General features: G+C 55.1%; 1 protein-coding gene and 1 pseudogene across 1 annotated transcript in view; one reads left to right on the top strand and one right to left on the bottom strand.

Annotated features, from left to right (window-relative positions):
• LOC136570728 (uncharacterized) overlaps positions 1 to 19,038 on the top strand; it is a 2,607,743-nt pseudogene that overhangs the window by 652,480 nt on the left and 1,936,225 nt on the right.
• LOC136570729 (uncharacterized) overlaps positions 1 to 19,038 on the bottom strand; it is a 2,347,277-nt gene that overhangs the window by 504,259 nt on the left and 1,823,980 nt on the right.

Here is a 19,038-nt window from a genome sequence, read left to right as displayed (position 1 = left end):
GTGTCCCTGCTGCTCTCCAGGCTTCTCGGGAAGCGCTGCTTTGTGCGGTCAAGTTGATGAAGAGGAGGGATCTCAAGAAGCTGGTGAAGGAGCAGAAACTGTGGAAGTTCAGCGAGTGCCTGGTAAGGAGGGCCTGCAAGGCCCAGGCTCAGGCTGGAGAAGGCCCCTGAGGGCGGCGCTCAGTGTGCGGGCCGGGCAGCTGCGCCCCTGCCCGCTGCGGCAGCCAGAGGCCGCGCGGGCTCCTCTCCAGGCTCCCGTGGGCCCGAGCCGGGTGCCCGTGGAGCCCCGGCCCGGCGGGGCTGCGGGGCGGCACCGCGGCTCCCCGGGCAGCAGCCGGCCCGCTGCCCCCTCCCCTCGGGAGCCCTTGGCCGGCGGCTGCTGGCCGCGCCTCAGGGCTGTGCGGGCAGGGGAGGCTGGGGCTGGGCGCAGGCAGCGCCCGGCCCAGGGGCTGAGCCCGCGCCAAGCCTTCCCTCCTGCCGCTCTCTGCAGCTGGCAGAGGACAGGAGCCGAGCGGCCGAGCACCTGCGCCGGGCCCTGCGCTACCTGCAGAGCCCACAGGAGCCCCTGCGAGAGGCGGCCATCAGCTTCATGGGTGAGGCACGAGCCCGAGCCCCCTCCCCGGCCCGGCCCGCCGCAGCTCGGCCCCGGCCCCGCCTGCTGCCCCGGCAGCGCCAGCCGGGCCCGGCGCCGTGGAGCCCCGCCTGGGCTGGGCATTGCTGCTGCTGCCCTCTGGCAGCCGTGCCCTGGGGCGGCAGCGTGCGCCAAGGGCCGGGCTGAGCCCTGCCGGGCCAGCAGCCCGTGTGGCCACAGCGCCGGCAGCGCCGCTGGCAGGGAGCTGTGCCGCTGCCGCCGTGACAGGCTCTGTGTTCACAGGCATGGCCGGGCGGCGCCTGAGGGGGCAGCAGCGAGAGCTGCAGCTGATCTGCACTGGTGAGTGAGGGCAGCAGGCTGGCAGCGGGGGCTGCCGGGGGGGAGCTGCAAACCCTGCCCCGGCTGCGGAGGGCTCTGCTCCCGTGGCCAGAGCACACTGAGCTTTCAGGGCCACGGGGGCCATTGGTGGCCCGCAGCTTCGGCCTGATCGCCTTGCTCCCTGCTCCCTCCTGGCCATGGCAAGAGCCGGCTGGCATGGCCCTTGCTGGGGGCTCTCCTCGGCTCCCCGCACATCCGGCTCTGACCCTGGCTCTGTTGCTCTCTCTTGCAGCCCTTGAAGACAAAACAAATGACATCAGCCTCGCCGTCGGAAGCCTGGCAATTCAAACCCTCTGCATCCTCAAGTCAGGAGAGCGGGCTCCCATCTCCAGCTTCCAGTGGCTCCGAAATCACCTGCGCAGGGCATGGAAGACACGGCCTCGTCTGTCACTGTTCGGCTGCCTGCCCTGCCGCAGCTCTGTGGAGAGCTGATCCCAGAAGCTCTTTTTGCTGGGGCCACCTGAGTCAGGAGGAATTTTCTTTTACTTCAAGTATGTTTTTTTCTTTTACTTCAAGAATGTTCTTCTTTTTTTTTTTTTCCCTTTACCATGTAAATATAGACTGTGTTCTAATACACAGACTGCCAGGATCTTTCTTTTGCTGCCCAGGGTGCGCAGGGCCTAGGGGAAGAGGGGATAAAGGGTGCTTGTGCTCAGCCAGCTGCCCAGGCGTGCAGTGGGCAAGGGGAAATGGCCAGAAGCCCCTTGGCCTTTGGTGGTTCTGCTGAAGCCTTTGTGCTGCCCACAGAGCGGCTGGGCAGGGGCCGGAGCTGCGGGGATCCCTGCCAGAGCGCTGCCTGGAGATGGCCACAAGCCCTGTGCCAGGCAGGAAGCGCCATCCGTGCCCTCCTGCCCGTCTGCTGCTGGCTGCCTTGCTGAGGGCTCCCAGGTGCCTCTGCATGGGGCTGCTCTGGAGCTGCTGCGGGGCTGCGGCGCTGCTGCCGGGCAGCTTGGCCGCGCTGGGGCAGGGCCTGAGGGGCTGGGGCGCTGGCAAGCCCTGAGCAATGGGGCTGTCAGAGGCCACAAGCAGCCCCCTGGCAGCCGCCTTCTTCCTGCCAGAGCTGACTTGCCCGACGCATCCTGGGCACTCTGGAACTAACAGCATCAGTGTTGTTGGAAACCAAATGCAGGGAAATCACAGACCTTTGGTCTTGTCAGCAAAGCTTAGAATTAAACACAGGATTTGATCGGACACCTTGGAAAGGGCTTCCAAACTTAGGTGCTGGGAGAAGGGAGAATGCGGATTTCTAGTTCATAGCAGAGACACCGGGAGGAAAGTTGAAGTGGAGGAAAGTTTAATGTGTTAGAGTCCAAGATCTAGAAAATATCAAAGTAGTTCCAATGGTAAACAAGAAGTTTAAGATGCAGTGCTGGAGGTTTGTGTGTCATAACACGATTGGCTAAGGAAGCTTACAGCTTACTCTGTGGCATGAGTGTCTCATGTCTCGCGGCCCCTCCTCGAGACCCCTCTCAAGACCCATCCGCAGCCCCCAGGTCCCCCCACAATGCCCCAGGACCCCTCCCCAGACCCCCCCAAACCCCCAGACCCTCCTGGACCCTCCCCCGCCCCCCCCCCCAATCCCCTCTCAGGCCCCTCCCGCTCCTGTCCCGAGCCTGGCGGGTCCCAGCGGCAGCGGGGAAGGGGGCGCCGCTTCCGGCTCCCCTCTGATTGGCTGGGGAGGCACTGGAAAGGCGGGCATTGCTGAGGGTAGCCGCACCATCATTGGTCGGCTTGGGGACAGGCAGCTCGTGATTGGTTGGTTTGCGGCGGGGCGCGTCGCTATCGGCTGGGAGCCCACACACACAGCGGATTAGGGAGATTGTGAGGGGAGAGCGGCTGAGGTGGAGCTGAGGCGGGGCCGGGGGAAGCTTGAGAGGGTGTTGAGCATTCTCAGGTGGGCTTAGGGGGAACTGAGGGAAATTGGGAGAGTCTGAGGGGATTTTGAGAGGAACTGGAGGATTGTGAGGGGATCTGGGGGGTTTTGAGGTGGTCCTGAGAAATCTGGGAGTCTGAGGGAATATCTTAGGGTTTTGGGGGGATTGAGGGGTCTGAGGGGAATTTGGGGCAGTCTGATGGATTTGGGGGGGTCTCAGGTAGCTCTGAGTTGTATTTTGGGGAGACCAGGGGGGGTTTGAGGGTCCTGTGGAGGTTTTGGAGGTCCTGGGGAGGGTTTGGGGGTCCAGCGTGGTCCTGGGCGAACACTGGGGGGCTCTGGGGAGTTTGGGGTTCCTGGAGGGGTCCCGGGGGAGATTTGGGGGTCCCGGGGGGTCCCAGGCCCACCCTGAACCGGGGTCTGGGGGTTTTGGGGGGAGGGGGCACTGCAGGGGTTCCCACCCCCGGTTTTTGGGGGGTCTCCCATGGTGCCCCCTCCCCAAAAAGCTCCCAGGGCCCCCTGAAGTGGCTCCTGTTCCACCGGGCGGTGCCCCCTGATCCAGGACGGCCCCACTGAGTCTGGGGGAGTTTGTGGGGATTTTGGGGTTCTGAGAGGGTTTTTGGGGATTTCGGGGTGGCTTTTTTGGGCTTTGGGGGATTTTGTTTGGAGTTTGGGGGGAATTATTGGGGTTTTTGGGGAGAATTATTTGGTTTTGGGATGGTTATGTGATTTTGGGGGTTTTGTTGATTTGGGGGATTTTGGATTTTTGGTGTTTTGTTGGGGTTGTGGGGGTTTTTTGGGGGGAGATTTATTGAAAATTTAGTGAGTTGTTTTAAATTTTGGTGAGTTCCACTGGGATTTTCGGAGATTCCCAGGGGTTTTTGAGGGTTTTCTTGTAATTTTGGGGGATTTGTGGGGTTTTTGTGGAATTTTAGGGGGGCTTTGGGGCAGTCCCTGGGTGTGGGGAAGAGCTGAGAGGCACCAAAATCTACTTAAAAGCCTTGAAAGTCCCAATAAAACCCACAAAATCCCAATTAAATCTCTGAAAATTCCATTAGAACACCCCAGAATCCTAATATAAACCCACAAAATCCTTTGGAATCCCAAAAAATCCTGATTAAACAACACAAATCCCCCAAAGATGTCCCCAAAACCAGAAAAATCCCACAAAATCTCCCCCAAGAACCAAGGAAATCCTGGCAACACCCCAAACCCCCCAAATCCCACCAATAATCTCAAAAACCCCAAATCCCCAATTAATCCCTCGGAATGCCACCACAATTCCAATAAAATGCCCCAAAATCTCCTAAAAATCCCAATAAAACCCCAGGAATTTCCGAGAATCCCAAAAAATCCCAACAAAATCCCAGTAAAAGCCACAAAATTCAAAAAGAGCCACAAGAAATTGCAATAAACCCCCAAAAACCCCCAGAAAACTCCCCCTCAAAATGCCAATAAATCCCCCAAAATCCAAACCCCCAAAATCCACAAAACCAGACACTCCCAGTCAATCCCAGTGTGATTCCAATCGCTCTCAATGAGATCCCAGTGTAACCCAGCATGGACTCAGCTGCTCTCACTGGGATCCCAGTGTGATCCCAGTTGCTCCCAGCATAATTCCAGATGTTCCCAGTTCCTCCCATGATGATCCCAGTAGCCCCAAGAATAGTCCCAGTCCCTCCCAGCAGGGTCCCAGTCGTGCCCAGTTGCCTCCAGGGTAGATTCAGTTTCCCCCAGCATCGTCCCAGTTGCTCCGAGCATGATCCCAGCTGTTCCCAGTGTGGTTCCAGTGCCCCCAGGATGGTTAGAGACGCTCCCAGTATGTTTCAGTTACCTCAGAATGATCCCAGTCTTTCCCAGTTCCTCCCAGTTTCCTCTAGCATCATGCCAGTTCCCATCTGTTGCTCAAAGGGTGGCCCCAGTTGCTCCCAGTATGATCCCAGTTGCCCCAGTTGTAGTCTCAGTCCTCTCAGCATGGTTCCAGAACCTTCCAGCCGATCCCAGTTGCTCCCAGTGTGTCACATTTTCCTCCCAACATGGGCCCAGTAGCTCCCAGTAAGCCCCAGTCGGGTTCCATTCACACCCAGTATAATCCCAGTATGAGTGTAGCCACTCCCAGTATGATCCCAGTCCCTTGCAGTCTAATCCCAGTTGCTCCCAGTCACTCCCAGTCTGATGCCAGTGCCCCCAGAGTGATCCCAGTTGCTCCCAGCATGGGCCCAGCTGTTCCCAGTGTGCTTCCATCACTCCCCTATGGTTACAGACACTCCCAGTGTGGTCCCAGTTGTTCCCAGTGTGGTTCCAGTCCCCCCAGTATGGTTCCAGACACTCCCAGTATATCCCAGTTGCCCCCAGCATGTCTGCAGTCATTTCCAGGCACTGCCAGTGGCCCCAGTAAGGTGTCAGTTATCCCAGTATGATCCCCCAGCCATGCCCAGTAGATCCCAGTTGCCCCCAGCAGGCATCCAGTCCTTCCCAGTTCCTCCAGTTTGCTTGCAGCATCATCCCAGTTTCCCTCAGTTCTCCCAGTTGCCCAAAGTGTGATCCCAGTCGCTCCCTTTCAACCCCAATATGATCCCAGTAAGCTCCAGTTTGATCCCAGTCACATGCCAGCCCTCCCAGTGTGGTCCCATTATAACTCCAGTTGCTTCCAGTCTCTCCCAGTATGGTCCCAGCTGCCTCCAGCGTGCTCCCAGTTGCTCCCAGTCAGGCCCAGTATGGGGGATGATGTGCAGGGTGTGCTCCCAGTCCCTCTCAGATCCTCCCAGTATTAGTCCAGTCCCTCCCAGTATGATCCAAATAGGAGCCCAGTGTGCTCCCAGTCCCTGCCAGTATGAACCAGTTGTGCTCCACATGGTTCCAGTTGCTCTCTTTCACCCTCACTTTTGTTCCAGTCACTCCCAGTATGTCCCAGTGTAGCCCAGTTCCGTCCACCCTCTTTCCAGTTCCTTCCAGTATGATCCCATTTGCTCCCAAGCACTCCCAGTCAGCATCAGTGTAGTGGCACTCACTGCCAGAATGATCCCAGTCAGCTCCAGCATGGTCTCAGATCATCCCAGTATAAGCCCAGCAGTTTCCAGTCACCCCCAACATGCAGCCAGTCACTCCCAGTTGCTCCTGGCATGATCGCAGTTGTTCACAGCTGTTCCCAGTCACTCTCAACATAATCCCAGTCACTCCCAGTATATCCCATTTGTCCCTAACATGGTGTCAATTGCCCCCTGCAGGCTGCTACTCGCTCCCAGTATGATCTCAGTATGATCGCAGTATCCATCAGTGTGATCACAATCTGCCCTGGTATGGCAGTATGATCCCAGTATGATGTCATTACAAACCCAGTACAGTCCCAGTCAGTCCCAGTCCGATCCCAGTGCAGCCCAGTCCCTGGCAGTGCTGCCACTGCTGGGATCCCCCAGGCCTGTGTGCGTTCCCCCCTGGCGGATGTGCCGAGAGGAGCCCCAGGGGCTGGCAGTGGCCAGGCAGGGTCCCCAGCAAGGCCCAGTTTGGATGTGCAGCCCCCAGTTTGCCCAGTTTGCCTCTCCTTTGGCCCGGGCCGGGTTCCCCCGCCCGCAGCGGCTGGGAGCAGCCGAGAGCCCCGCGCTGCCCATGCCGACCTGTCCCGGCTCCATCGCCGCTGCTGCCGCGGGCTGCGAGGGCTGCGGGAACGGGGCACCGAGGGTGTGGCTGCTGCTGGGGGAGGAGGAGGAGGGAGGGAAGGGCAGGGATGGAGGGCGAGGAGGAGGCGGGTAGAGGGGGGAGGAGGAGGAGAAGGAATGAAGGCGGAGAGAGAGCAGCGATGGAAGGAGGAGAAGGAGGAGGGGTTAGGGAGGAGGAGGAGAAGGAGAAGGGATGGAAGGGGCGGGAGAAGGAGATGGAGATAACAGAGAGGAGGGTGAGGGGGGATGGAAGAGGAGGAGCAGGAGGAGAAGAGCAGTGAAAGAGGCAGGTTGAGGGGGAGGAGGAGAGAGAGGAAAGATGGAGGAGAAGAAGGAGGTGGAGATAAGACAGGAGGAGCGAGAGCAAGAGGAGGGACGAAGGCGGATCAAGGCTGAGCAGGAGGAGGAGGGCAGGGATGGAGGGGGAGGAGGAGGCGGGGTTAGGAAGGGGGAGATAGGGCTATGGAAGAGGAGGAGGGGAGAAGGAGAAGGAGGTGGGGTTAGCGAGGAGGAGGAGGAGGAGCGGGGATGGAAGAGGAGCGAGAGGGGTGGATCGAGGTTGAGCGGAGGGAGCCACGCGTTCTCAAGCCCTGCCTGAATTCGCAGCCCCCACCTGTGGGATCATCGCCCCCCCCCATGGCGCAGGTGAGCGGGGAGGGGGAGCCCAGCCCGGATATCCCGGGGGGTCCCTGGTTGGGTTTTTGGGGGGATGTTTGGAGAATGAAGAAGTCCGAGGCTGAGCGGAAAAGGCCCCTCGGGGGGACATCGGGGGGGGGGGGTGGCGGTGTCCTGCTGGGGATGCCCTGGGGGGATCTCGTTGCCCTTGCCTGAGGCACGGAGGCAAATCCCATGCTGTCCTTGTCCTTCCTCCCCCAGAGCAGGAGCTGAGCATGGAGAGCAGGGAGGACAAATGCCCGCGGCAGAACCTGGTGGCAGAGGCCGTTTTGAGCGGCTCCACGGCACAGGAAGCCAATGGGGAGGAAAAGCCCCGGAGATGCCGCACGAGGAGGGGCTGCAAACGCAGATGGCGGGGATGTGAGGGGGAAAGAGCAGCCTGGGCCAGGAAGGCGGCCGGAGATGGAGCCAGAGCTCAGAGCTGGTGCTCCACGAGCAGCTCCATGATGGGGAGAAGCCCCACACATGCAAGGAGTGTGGGAAGAGCTTCAGGTGGAACTCCGAGCTGATCAGGCACCAGAGGACCCACACTGGGGAACGGCCCTACGAGTGTGGGGAGTGTGGGAAGAGGTTTCAGACCAGCTCCCATCTCCTCCGACACTATCAGAGTCACACAGAGGAGAGGCCCTTCCACTGCCCCGACTGTGGGATGGGATTCCAACGCAACTCCACCCTCGTGAAGCACCGGCGCATCCACACTGGGGAACGGCCCTACCAATGTGTGGAATGTGGGAAGAGCTTTGGACACAAAGGGAACCTGTTCCAGCACCAGAGGACCCACACTGGGGAGCGGCCCTATGTGTGCGTGGAATGTGGGAAGAGCTTCAGCCTGAGCTCCAACCTGATCAGGCACCAGAGGATCCACACTGGGGAGAGGCCCTACGAGTGTGGGGAGTGTGGGAAGACCTTCAGGAGGAGCTCTGACCTTATAAAGCACCAGAGGATCCACACTGGAGAGAGGCCCTACGTGTGTGGGGAGTGTGGGAAGAGCTTCAGCCTGAGCTCCAACCTGATCAGGCACCAGAGGATCCACACTGGGGAACGGCCCTACGAGTGTGGGCAGTGTGGGAAGAACTTCAGCTGGAGCTCTGATCTGATCAAGCATCAGAGGATCCACACTGGAGAGAGACCCTACGAGTGTGGGGAGTGTGGGATGCGCTTCAGCCAGAGATCTGACCTAATCAGGCACCAGATGATCCACACTGGGGAGAGGCCCTATGAGTGCGATAAATGCAGGAAGAGGTTTCTGACCAGCTCCCATCTCCTCCGGCACTATCGGATTCACACAGAGGAGAGGCCCTTCCACTGCCCCAACTGTTGGAAGGGATTCAAGCACAACTCCCACCTCATCATTCACCAGCGCATCCACACTGGGGAGAGGCCCTACAAATGTCCCCAGTGTGGGAAGAGCTTCTCCTGCAGCTCTAACTTGACCCGACACCAACGGAGGCACCAGTAAGGGAAGCCCTGCGAGTGCCCCGAGTGCGGGAAGAGCTTCGTGCGCTGCTGCAGCTCCATCCCCCACTGGAGGAGGCACTTTGGGCACAACCCTGGTGAGCCACAGTCCCTGTGGTCCATGTTAGGAACACACGTGGCTTGTTTTCCTTTTTTTTTCACCTTAATGTTTCTCTCTTCTCCATCTCTTTGCACTCCAAAAGCCAAGAGGGATGGATCTGTCACCTCAAAACAACCCTAATCCCACTTAAAACAGCTCAATATTACCCCAAAAGAGCTCATTCCCACCTCAGAAAACCTCAATTCCATGCCAAACCCACTCGATTCCAGAGCCACCAGGCTTAGATGGGTTTGGGAGGAGACAGGCAGAAGTGTGATCCCTTTTTGGAGAGGTGGGATGGGGGTTGTGTGGGGCTGGGTGTGTGGGATGTATTTGATGGCAAATAAAACTCTCAGACTTATTGCTTTCTTTCCCGTTTATGTTGCAGTTCTGTTTGCAGGGTGCCGCCTCCCAGAGTGTCCCCTCACAGTTGCCGCCCTTGGCCTGAGCCGCCCCTTTCCCCTCACGGTCCCGCCCTTTCCCCGCCCCCTTTCCCCTCACGGTCCCGCCCTTTCCCCGCCCCCTTTCCCCTCACGGTTCCCGCCCTTTCCCCGCCCCCTTTCCCCTCACGGTCCCGCCCTTTCCCCGCCCCCTTTCCCCTCACGGTCCCGCCCTTTCCCCGCCCCCTTTCCCCTCACGGTCCCGCCCTTTCCCCGCCCCCTTTCCCCTCACGGTCCCGCCCTTTCCTCGCCCCCTTTCCCCTCAGGGTTCCGGCCTTTCCCTGCCCCATTTGCTCTCACGGTTCGGCCTTCGGGAACGGGGGAGGAGGAGGAGGGAGGGAGGAAGAGGCCGAGCACCCGCAGTACAAGAGGAGAGGGAGAATCTCGTGGCCTGGACGCTCCCTGGAGGCGCCGCAGTCCCAGAAGCATCGCCCCCCATTTTGCTGGTGCCCGGGCAGCGGGAGTGCGGCCCAAATATCCCGGGGGGTGCCTGAGTTTGGGAATTTTGGGGAGGATGTTTGCAGCTGGCAGGGCTCCAAAGCCGAGTCGCAGATGGCCCTCGGGGGGACATCAGGGGGCCCTGGGAGGTGTTTTTGGGGGGTCCAGGTTCAGGCAGTGGCTGCTCCCCGTATGAGCCCACTTGCTCCCAGTATAGGCCTGTGCACTCCCAGTATAATCCTGGTCACATCCCCTCACTCCCCGCAGGATTCCAGTTGCTCCCAGTATGAAGACAGTCCCTGCCAGTCCTTCCGTATGATCATGCAATTTACTGCCAGCACAGTCCCAGTTGCTCCCAGTTCCTCGCACTTTCATCCAGTGTGTTCCCAGTTCTCCCAGTTGTCCCTAGCATAGTCCTAGGCACTCCCAGTATGATCCCAGTCTCTCCTAGCAGGGCCCCAGTCACTCCCACTTGACCCCAGTATGTTCCCAATTCCCCCAACACCTTCCCAGTCACTCCCAGTTTGGTCCCAATCACCACTTGGATGGTCGGAGACCCTCCCAGTCTATCCCAGTTGCCCTGAACATTCTGCAGTGATTGCCAGGCACTCCCCGTTACCTCAGCGTGGTTCACTTGCCCCCAGTTTTACCCCAGTTGCTCCCAGCTCTGCTAATTAAGTCCCCAGTCAGCTTTCAGGATGGGCCTGGTAGCTCCCAGTAACCCCCAGTCAGGGTCCACTCACACCCACTCTAATCCCAGTATGGTTGTAGCCACTCCCAGTATGATCCCAGTCACTTGTAGTCTAATCCCAGTTGCTCCCAGACACTCCCAGTACAATTCCAGTGCTTCCAGTGTGATCCCAGTTGCTCTCTATCAATGCCAGCATGACCCAGTACCCTCAAGTATGATCCCAGTAACTCAGTGTCTCTCCCAGTTTATCGCAGTTGCTTCAAGCGTGTTCCCAGTCACCCCCACTTCCTCCCAGTTGCTTTCAGCTCCATTCCAGTTGCTCCCAGTCAATCCCAGCATGATTCCAGTCACCCTCAGAGTGATTCCAGTTGCTCCCAGCATGGGCCCAGCTGTTCCCAGTGTGCTTCCGTCACTCCCCAATGGTTACAGACACTCCCAGGATGGTCCCAGTCGAACCCATTTGCCCCTGCTATAGTCTCAGTCACTCCCCATATGATCCCAGTCCCTCCCAGTATGATCCCACTCACTCCCAGTTGCCCCCAGTATGGTCCTAGTTCTCCCCAGCATGGTCCCAGTTGTTCCCAGTGTGGTTCCAGTCCCCCCAGTATGGTTCCAGACACTCCCAGTATATCCCAGTTGCCCCCAGCATGTCTGCAGTCATTTCCAGGCACTGCCAGTGGCCCCAGTAAGGTGTCAGTTATCCCAGTATGATCCCCCAGTCATGCCCAGTATATCCCAGTTGCCTCCAGCAGGCATCCAGTCCTTCCCAGTTTCTCCAGTTTGCTTGCAGCATCATCCCAGTTTCCCTCAGTTGCTCCCAGTTGCCCAAACTGTGATCCCAGTCGCTCCCTTTCAACCCCAATATGATCCCAGTAAGCTCCAGTTTGATCCCAGTCACATGCCAGCCTTCCCAGTGTGGTCCCAGTATAATCCCAGTTGCTTCCAGTCTCTCCCAGTATGGTCCCAGCTGCCTCCAGTATGGTTCCAGTTGCTTCCTAGATCAGCCCAGTCAGTCCCAGTATGATGCCATTTGCTGCCAGCGTGCTCCCAGTTGCTCCCAGTCAGGCCCAGTATGGGGGATGATGTGCAGGGTGTGCTCCCAGTCCCTCTCAGATCCTCCCAGTATTAGTCCAGTCCCTCCCAGTATGATCCAAATATGGCCCCAATGTGCTCCCAGTCCCTGCCAGTATGAACCAGTTTTGCTCCACATGGTTCCAGTTGCTCTCTTTCACCCTCACTTTTGTTCCAGTCACCCCCAGTATCTCCCAGTTTATCCCAGTTCCCTCCACCCTCTTTCCAGTTCCTTCCAGTATGATCCCATTTGCTCCCAACCACTCCCAGTCAGCCTCAGTGTAGTGGCACTCACTGCCAGAATGATCCCAGTCAGCTCCAGCATGATCCCAGTTCACCCCAGTATAAGCCCAGCAGTTTCCAATCACCCCCAGCATCCACCCATTCAGTTCCAGTTCCACCCAGTTGCTCCTAGCATGTCCCCAGTTCCTCACAGCTATTCCCAGTAACACTCAGCACCATCCCAGTTCATCCCAGTAAATCCCATTTGTCCCTAACATGGTCTCAAGTGCCCCCCACAGGCTCCTACTCACTCCCAGTGTGATCCCAGTGTCCCTAGGTGCAATCACAGTCTGCCCTGATATGGCAGTATGATCCCAGTACGATATCAATATAAACCCAGTACAGCCCCAGTCACTCCCAGTACGATCCCAGTATGATGTCAGTACAAACCCAGTAGAGCCCCAGTCAGTCCCAGTCCGATCCCAGTGCAGCCCAGTCCCTGGCAGTGCTGCCACTGCTGGGATCCCCCAGGCCTGTGTGCGTTCCCCCCTGGCGGATGTGCCGAGAGGAGCCCCAAGGGCTGGCAGTGGCCAGGCAGGGTCCCCAGCAAGGCCCAGTTTGGATGTGCAGCCCCCAGTTTGCCCAGTTTGCCTCTCCTTTGGCCCGGGCCGGGTTCCCCCCGCCCGCAGCGGCTGGGAGCAGCCGAGAGCCCCGCGCTGCCCATGCCGACCTGTCCCGGCTCCATCGCCGCTGCTGCCGCGGGCTGCGAGGGCTGCGGGAACGGGGCACCGAGGGTGTGGCTGCTGCTGGGGGAGGAGGAGGAGGAGGGAGGGAAGGGCAGGGAGGGAGGGGGAGGAGGAGGCGGGGTAAGGGGGGAGGAGGAGGAGAAGGAATGGAAGGGGCGGGATGGAAAAGGAGATGGGGGTAGGGATAAGACAGGGGAGGAGGGGGGGATGGAAGAGGAGGAGCGGGAGGAGAAAGAGCAGGGAAGGAGGCGGGGTTAGGGGGGAGGAGGAGAGGGAGGAAGGATGGAGGAGAAGAAGGAGGGGGAGATAAGACAGGAGGAGCGGGAGGAAGAGGAGGGACAAAGGCGGATCAAGGCTGAGCTGGGGGGACCATGCGTTCCAGCCTTGCCTGAATTCACAGCCCCCACCTGTGGGATCATCGCCCCCCCCATGGCGCAGGTGAGCGGGGAGGGGGAGCCCGGCCCGGATATCCCGGGGTTTCCTGGGTTGGGTTTTTGGGGGGATGTTTGGAGAATGAAGAAGTCCAAGGCTGAGCGGAAAAGGCCCCTCGGAGGGACATCGGGGGGTGGCGGTGGCGGCTGCCGGCAGAGGCAGCCTGGAGGAGCAGAGCCCTGTGTCCCCCAGGAGGCCAAAGTGGGGAGCCCGGAGAGGGGGGAGCGCCGCCATTGGCGGGAGCCTCAAGAGCCTGGAGAGGGGCAGGGGGGACTCCTTGGAGCCGCTGCAGCCCAGGGCAGAGAATGAGGGGAGAAGGGAGCCCGGGATCCCAAACAGCCCCGGCATCCCGAAATGGGGAGAGCCAAGAGGGGGCAGTGCGTCCCCAGAGACGGCCTGGGGGGATCTCGTTGCCCTTGCCTGTGGCACGGAGGCAAATCCCATGCTGTCCTTGTCCTTCCTCGCCCAGAGCAGGAGCTGAGCATGGAGAGCAGGGAGGACAAATGCCCACGGCAGAACCTGGTGGCAGAGGCCGTTTTGAGCAGCTCCACGGCGCAGGAAGCCAACGGGGAGGAAAAGCCCCGGAGATGCCGCTCGAGGAGGGGCTGCAAACGCAGATGGCGGGGATGTGAGGGGGAAAGAGCCAGCCTGGGCCGGGAAGGCAGCCGGAGATGGAGCCAGAGCTCGGAGCTGGTGCTCCATGAGCAGCTCCATGATGGGGAGAAGCCCCACACGTGCGTGGAGTGTGGGAAGAGCTTCAGGTGGAACTCCGAGCTGATCAGGCACCAGAGGACCCACACTGGGGAATGGCCCTACAAGTGTGGGCAGTGTGGGAAGAGCTTCAGGTGGAGCTCCAGCCTTATCGTGCACCAGAGGATCCACACTGGGGAACGGCCCTACAAATGTGGGGAGTGTGGCAAGACCTTCAGCCAGAGCTCCCGCCTTAACTCGCACCAGAGGACCCACACAGGGGAGAGGCCCTACGAGTGCTCCGAGTGTGGGAAGAGGTATCAGACCAGCTCCCATCTCCTCCGGCACTATCGGATTCACACAGAGGAGAGGCCCTTCCAATGCCTTGACTGCGGGAAGGCGTTCAAGTACAACGCCGAACTTGTCAATCACCAGCGCATCCACACTGGGGAGAGGCCCTATGAGTGTGATAAATGCAGGAAGAGGTTTATGACCAGCTCCCATCTCCTCCTGCACTCTCGGATTCACACAGAGGAGAGGCCCTTCCAATGCCCCGACTGTGGGAAGGGATTCCAGCGCAACTCCACCCTCGTCACCCACCGGCTCATCCACACAGGGGAGAGGCCCTACGAGTGTCCCCAGTGTGGGAAGAGCTTCTCCTGCAGCTCTACCTTGACCCGACACCAACGGAGGCACCGCTAAGGGAAGCCCTGCGAGTGCCCCGAGTGCGGGAAGAGCTTCGTGCGCTGCTGCAGCTCCATCCCCCACTGGAGGAGGCACTTTGGGCACAGCCCTGGTCACTCACATTCTCTGTGATCCATGTTGGGAACACACCTGCCTGCTTGTCCTTTGGTTTGGCCTGAATTTTTTTCTCTTCTCCAAGTGTTTCCAATCCAAAAGCCAAGAGGGATGAATCTGTCACTTCAAAACCACTCAAATCCCACTGAAAATAACTGAATTTTAACCCAAAAAGGCTCCATCCTACCTCAAATTCCTTGTTCCCTCCTTAAAAAACCTCAATCCCATGCCAAACTCCCCATTCCACAGCCACCAGGGTGAGATGGGGTTAGAAGGGGACTGGGAGAAGTGGGATCCCAATTTGGAGCAATGGGATGGGGATTTTGTGGGGCTGGGTGTGTGGGATGTATTTGATAGCAAAAAAAAAACTTTTAGAGTTACTGATTTCTGTCCCATTCATTTTCAGTCATTTCTGTTTGCAGAGTGCCACCTTCTCAGCTGATTCAATTCCTATAAAAGTCCCATTTTTTAAATCATCTAGCCTCTAAGAATTAAAAAACCAATATCCAAATAAAACCACGCACCCCCAATAAACCTTTTAAAAATAATTTTAATTGTTTTGGAGTACTTACGGATGTTATTGAAGTTTAATTGTTTGGTTAAAATGTCTGAGAAATTATTGTGGTGTTTGGTTTTGTGTTTAGTATATTTGTAATATGAATTGTTTTACTAAGGTGTGTTAGATTGTATGTTAGTTTTTTAGGTATTTTTTATCTGAAGTATATTAATTATTGAGTTAAAACTTTCATAAGGTATTTCTTGATATATAATTTCTTTATTTATATGCATTGGTAATATTATAGTAATAGTTGTTGGTTTGAGTTGAATCATTGTTGGAGTATTGTAAAGAAGACTTGAGATTTTTATATTTCATTTTTATTATAAGTTATTTAATTTCAAGTATTATATCTTTGTTTATAATGTTATTGCAATTTTTTGAGAGGATAGGAAGGAAGTTCAAGGGCAGGAACATTTTTTCCTGGCTGGGAACTGGAATTCCAGACCCTGGGAGTGTGTGCAGGACCTCACAAACTGGGATCAAATATGGGCTGGGATCAAATATGGGCTGGGATCAAAGATGGGCTGGGATCACCTGGACTGGGATCACATGGATGGGGATCCTGTGGATCAGAACCCTCCAGACCGGGATAGCCTCAAGTGGGATCAAATATGGACTGGGACTGTATGGACTGGGATCCCAGGTTTCTGGGACCATATGGATCAGGACCACACAGACTGGGATCAAATATGGGCTGGGACTGTTTTTTAAAGTAACTTTGTTATGTAGTTTTTATTTCTGTTGTTAATTAAGCTCAGTGAAATAGCTGCTTGTGTTAAAGTGCCTGCTTGGATGGGATAACATCCAATGCACCCAGGATGAGGACACCTGTACAGATCTGCCAACTATCAGCACTCACTGTCTGAAGGCAGAGTGCACCAAGGCCCAAAAACTGGAGGTGATAAAGAGAATGGACTAAAACCACAGCCAAGGAATCTGCATGCTCTAAAAAGGCAGATCCAGGGCAGAGCCATGCTAAACAGTTCTTGGAAGATGTAAACTGGGTGCATCTTTGCACTCAGCCAGGAGCACCCTGTTACCTTCAGGGATCCCCTGAAATACCTTTCCCCTTACATCAGCCTGGTGCATATTCATAGACCCTCATGCACAGCAACTGAGAAGGGTTTAACACTTTACTGGGTATATTAGCGTTCAGAAACACATAATCACCAGAATGATTATATGCAGGTGCTTTTATTGAAGAGCTCTGGGTGTCAGGGGTACCAACCCAAATCTGACTCTGACATGGGTTCAGGATGAACATGTTTTTATATTCTATCCTTATATAACTTTCATGTTAATGATTAAACTTATATTGTTCTATTGTATACATAGATTTCAGCCAAGCATGGGCTCCTTGTGGCCCCCCTCAAACTTCTAACATAGTTTCTCATGATTCTTCTTATTATTAAACAATAATTATATTAAATTACTAAACAATCATCACATCTAACAATTATATCATTTATCATGTTCTGCTTACACAGGTGCGATTTCACATGATCTGGCAAGCACAAAGCCTAACATTTTCAGAGTCTATTTTTGACATTTTTCCAGGGCCTCACTATCATTCTCCCCCCTTTGAAAGCATTTTCACTTCACTATAGGTGTAAATGTTTTCACTTGATACAGTCCTTTATTTCTCAATTTATTCTTGACGTTCTTCAAGTCCATGGTTGATGTAAACGTTGTCGTGGATGCTGTCACGAACTGGAGAACCAGAAGATGGTGGGCATGGATCTCGTGTCAGTGCCTTTATTATCTTCTGGTTCCAGGATGTTTTCTTCTGTATCTCTCCCTTTAAGATGCTGTGAACTAACCAAATTGCTAAGAATACAATTAGTAAGATTATCACACTCTCAATGATAGATTTAATCCATGAACTCACATTCCACCCTAACCCTTTAAAGATTTTGCCTAGCCAGGTCGTAGTCAAATCCTTTTGCTCTTCTTGTGCTTCATGCTCTCTTTGTTTCAACTGATTGATGTCATATTCTACATCTGCAGTTACATTTGGGATGTGAACGCAGCAATGACCAACCCGTCCCTTTAAAAATCCACCTACTCCATGCTCTTTCAGGAGTAACAAATCTAAGGCTAATGGATTTTGTAAAGTCATTTTTGTGGTGGCTTGTAATTGTACGTTTAATTCTTGAAATCCTTCCCGGGTGACTCTTGCCAGTCTATCTACCTGACCTGTAAGTTTGTACAGCATCTTCTACTCTGATAGTTTGCTATAGGACCAAGCAAAGACTCTCGGGCCCACCCAAATTTCACTCCACCAGAGGGTTCTTGCCAAGTGTCATCTGGATTTTCATTGTCTAGAACTTCTCGTCTTGCTCTTATCTGCACAAGTTCATGTTTTCCATTAAATGGGGACTTTTCCAAATTGGACATGAGGTTGGGAGGCCTAAAGTAATTTCCTTTACTTTCCCATCTACAGGCAGATGTGTTGTCCAGGTGCCATCGCTTGCTGCCCATACAAATTGTCCTGGACCTCAGACTGTACTCCTGGTACATCCTACAACTGCTTTATAATTCACTCTGCCTTGTTTATGTTTGATCCCTCTGCAAGCACAGCCAGTTTGTAGGGCTATTGCCAGGGGTGGCATCTGCTTTATCTCTGCATCATCAGAAGTGCAGTCATAAGTTTTATTACATGCCCACCAACTTACTTTGTCTGCCCTCGTTCTGCTACTGGTGGCAGTGTTTGTTACTGCTGGATCTGTTTCATTCTCGGGGCCTTCCCACTTAATGCACCAAGGGGTGTTTGCCATACATTGGAATCTTTGAAGGATACTCACAGACCACGCACTGTCCCAAGGCTCTGTCTGATCTTTCTGATCCTTGGCCTCACACTTCCATACCAGAGTGGTTTCTGTAATATTTTCTATAATCTTTTTATAGTGTGGCAAATAGCATTGCCATTGTGTGATGCCTCCTGATTCTCCCATAGGGGTTCCTAGTGTGCCATCACTTAGAATACAGTCTTTCTGGCCCATGGGTCTCATCCATGTTCCTATTTTCTCCCAAGTTTCCTTGACTACTTGCCTCGACTCAGGTACCTGTTTGCATGCAATTGTTTTGTTGTTTTGTATTTCAGGTAGTTTTGATGTTATGATTCCCCAATTTACTGGGTCTCCTGCTGCCTTTGGTATTGGCAGACAGGCAGTTATTCTACAGGTGTTTTGCATTTTGGCAAAGGCTTTGACTAATCCAATCATTACATTCTCAGCCCAAACTGCATTAGAAGCCTTTATCACCTGTGTTTCTGTTTGTACCTGTCTCTTCATTCTAGAATGAAGAGTGGTTAGTTGATCTTTTTGCATTCCACATCCCAAAGACATTAATGACCATAACATTGGCACAATTACTGATAGCATTCTGAAGCAATTAAACACATCTTATCTGCAGCCTTGTTGGTTCCAGAGTTTACACAGTCCGTGATCCAGGATGGATTTTCTTCACTCGGGTGTAGTGAATCCAGGGGTTCACACCGGCTACTTTGGCTGCTGTAAAGGTGGTCAGCAGTACCTGGTGGGCCCACTCCACTTTTCTTTCAGCAGTTCTTTGTTCCAGTTCTTGATGTACACCTCGTCTCCTGGATGTATGTTATGAACTGGGTTCTCGAGAGTCAGCGGTCTATTCCACACCAGGATGCTCCAGAGCCGAGCTAAAGTTTTCCCGAGCGACAGAACATAATTATACACTTCCTGCTTTCCTGTGACGTGTACATTAGGGTTAGGCTCAGGAGATTCACATGGTTTCCCATGCAATATCTCATAAGGACTGACTGACATCCCACTCCTAGGCTTTATCTGAATCCTCAACAGTGCTATTGGCAAAGCCTGGGGCCACTGCAATTTGGCTTCTTGGCATATTTTACTGATTTGCCTCTTTAGTGTCTGATTCATCCTCTCTACCTGTCCACTCGACTGGGGTCTCCATGGTGTGTGGAGGTCCCAAGTTATCCCCAGAAATCTACTTACCTCTCTTACTACTGTAGCTATGAAATGGGGCCCCCTATCTGATGATACCCTAGGGGTACCCCGAACCTGGGAATAATCTCCTGTAGTAACCACTTTACTGTTTCCTTTGCTTGGTTGGTGCGACAGGGAAGGGCTTCTGGCCACCCAGAGAATGTGTCAACCCCCGCTAACAGGTATTTGTATCCTCGAGTTCTTGGCAAGTCTACAAAATCTACCTGCCAATAGTCTCCTGGC

Source organism: Molothrus aeneus, unplaced genomic scaffold (genome assembly GCF_037042795.1).
Source record: "Molothrus aeneus isolate 106 unplaced genomic scaffold, BPBGC_Maene_1.0 scaffold_36, whole genome shotgun sequence".
NCBI lineage: Eukaryota > Metazoa > Chordata > Aves > Passeriformes > Icteridae > Molothrus > Molothrus aeneus.
Note: the sequence above shows the minus strand (reverse complement) of the source record. Positions and strands in the feature narration are given on the sequence as shown.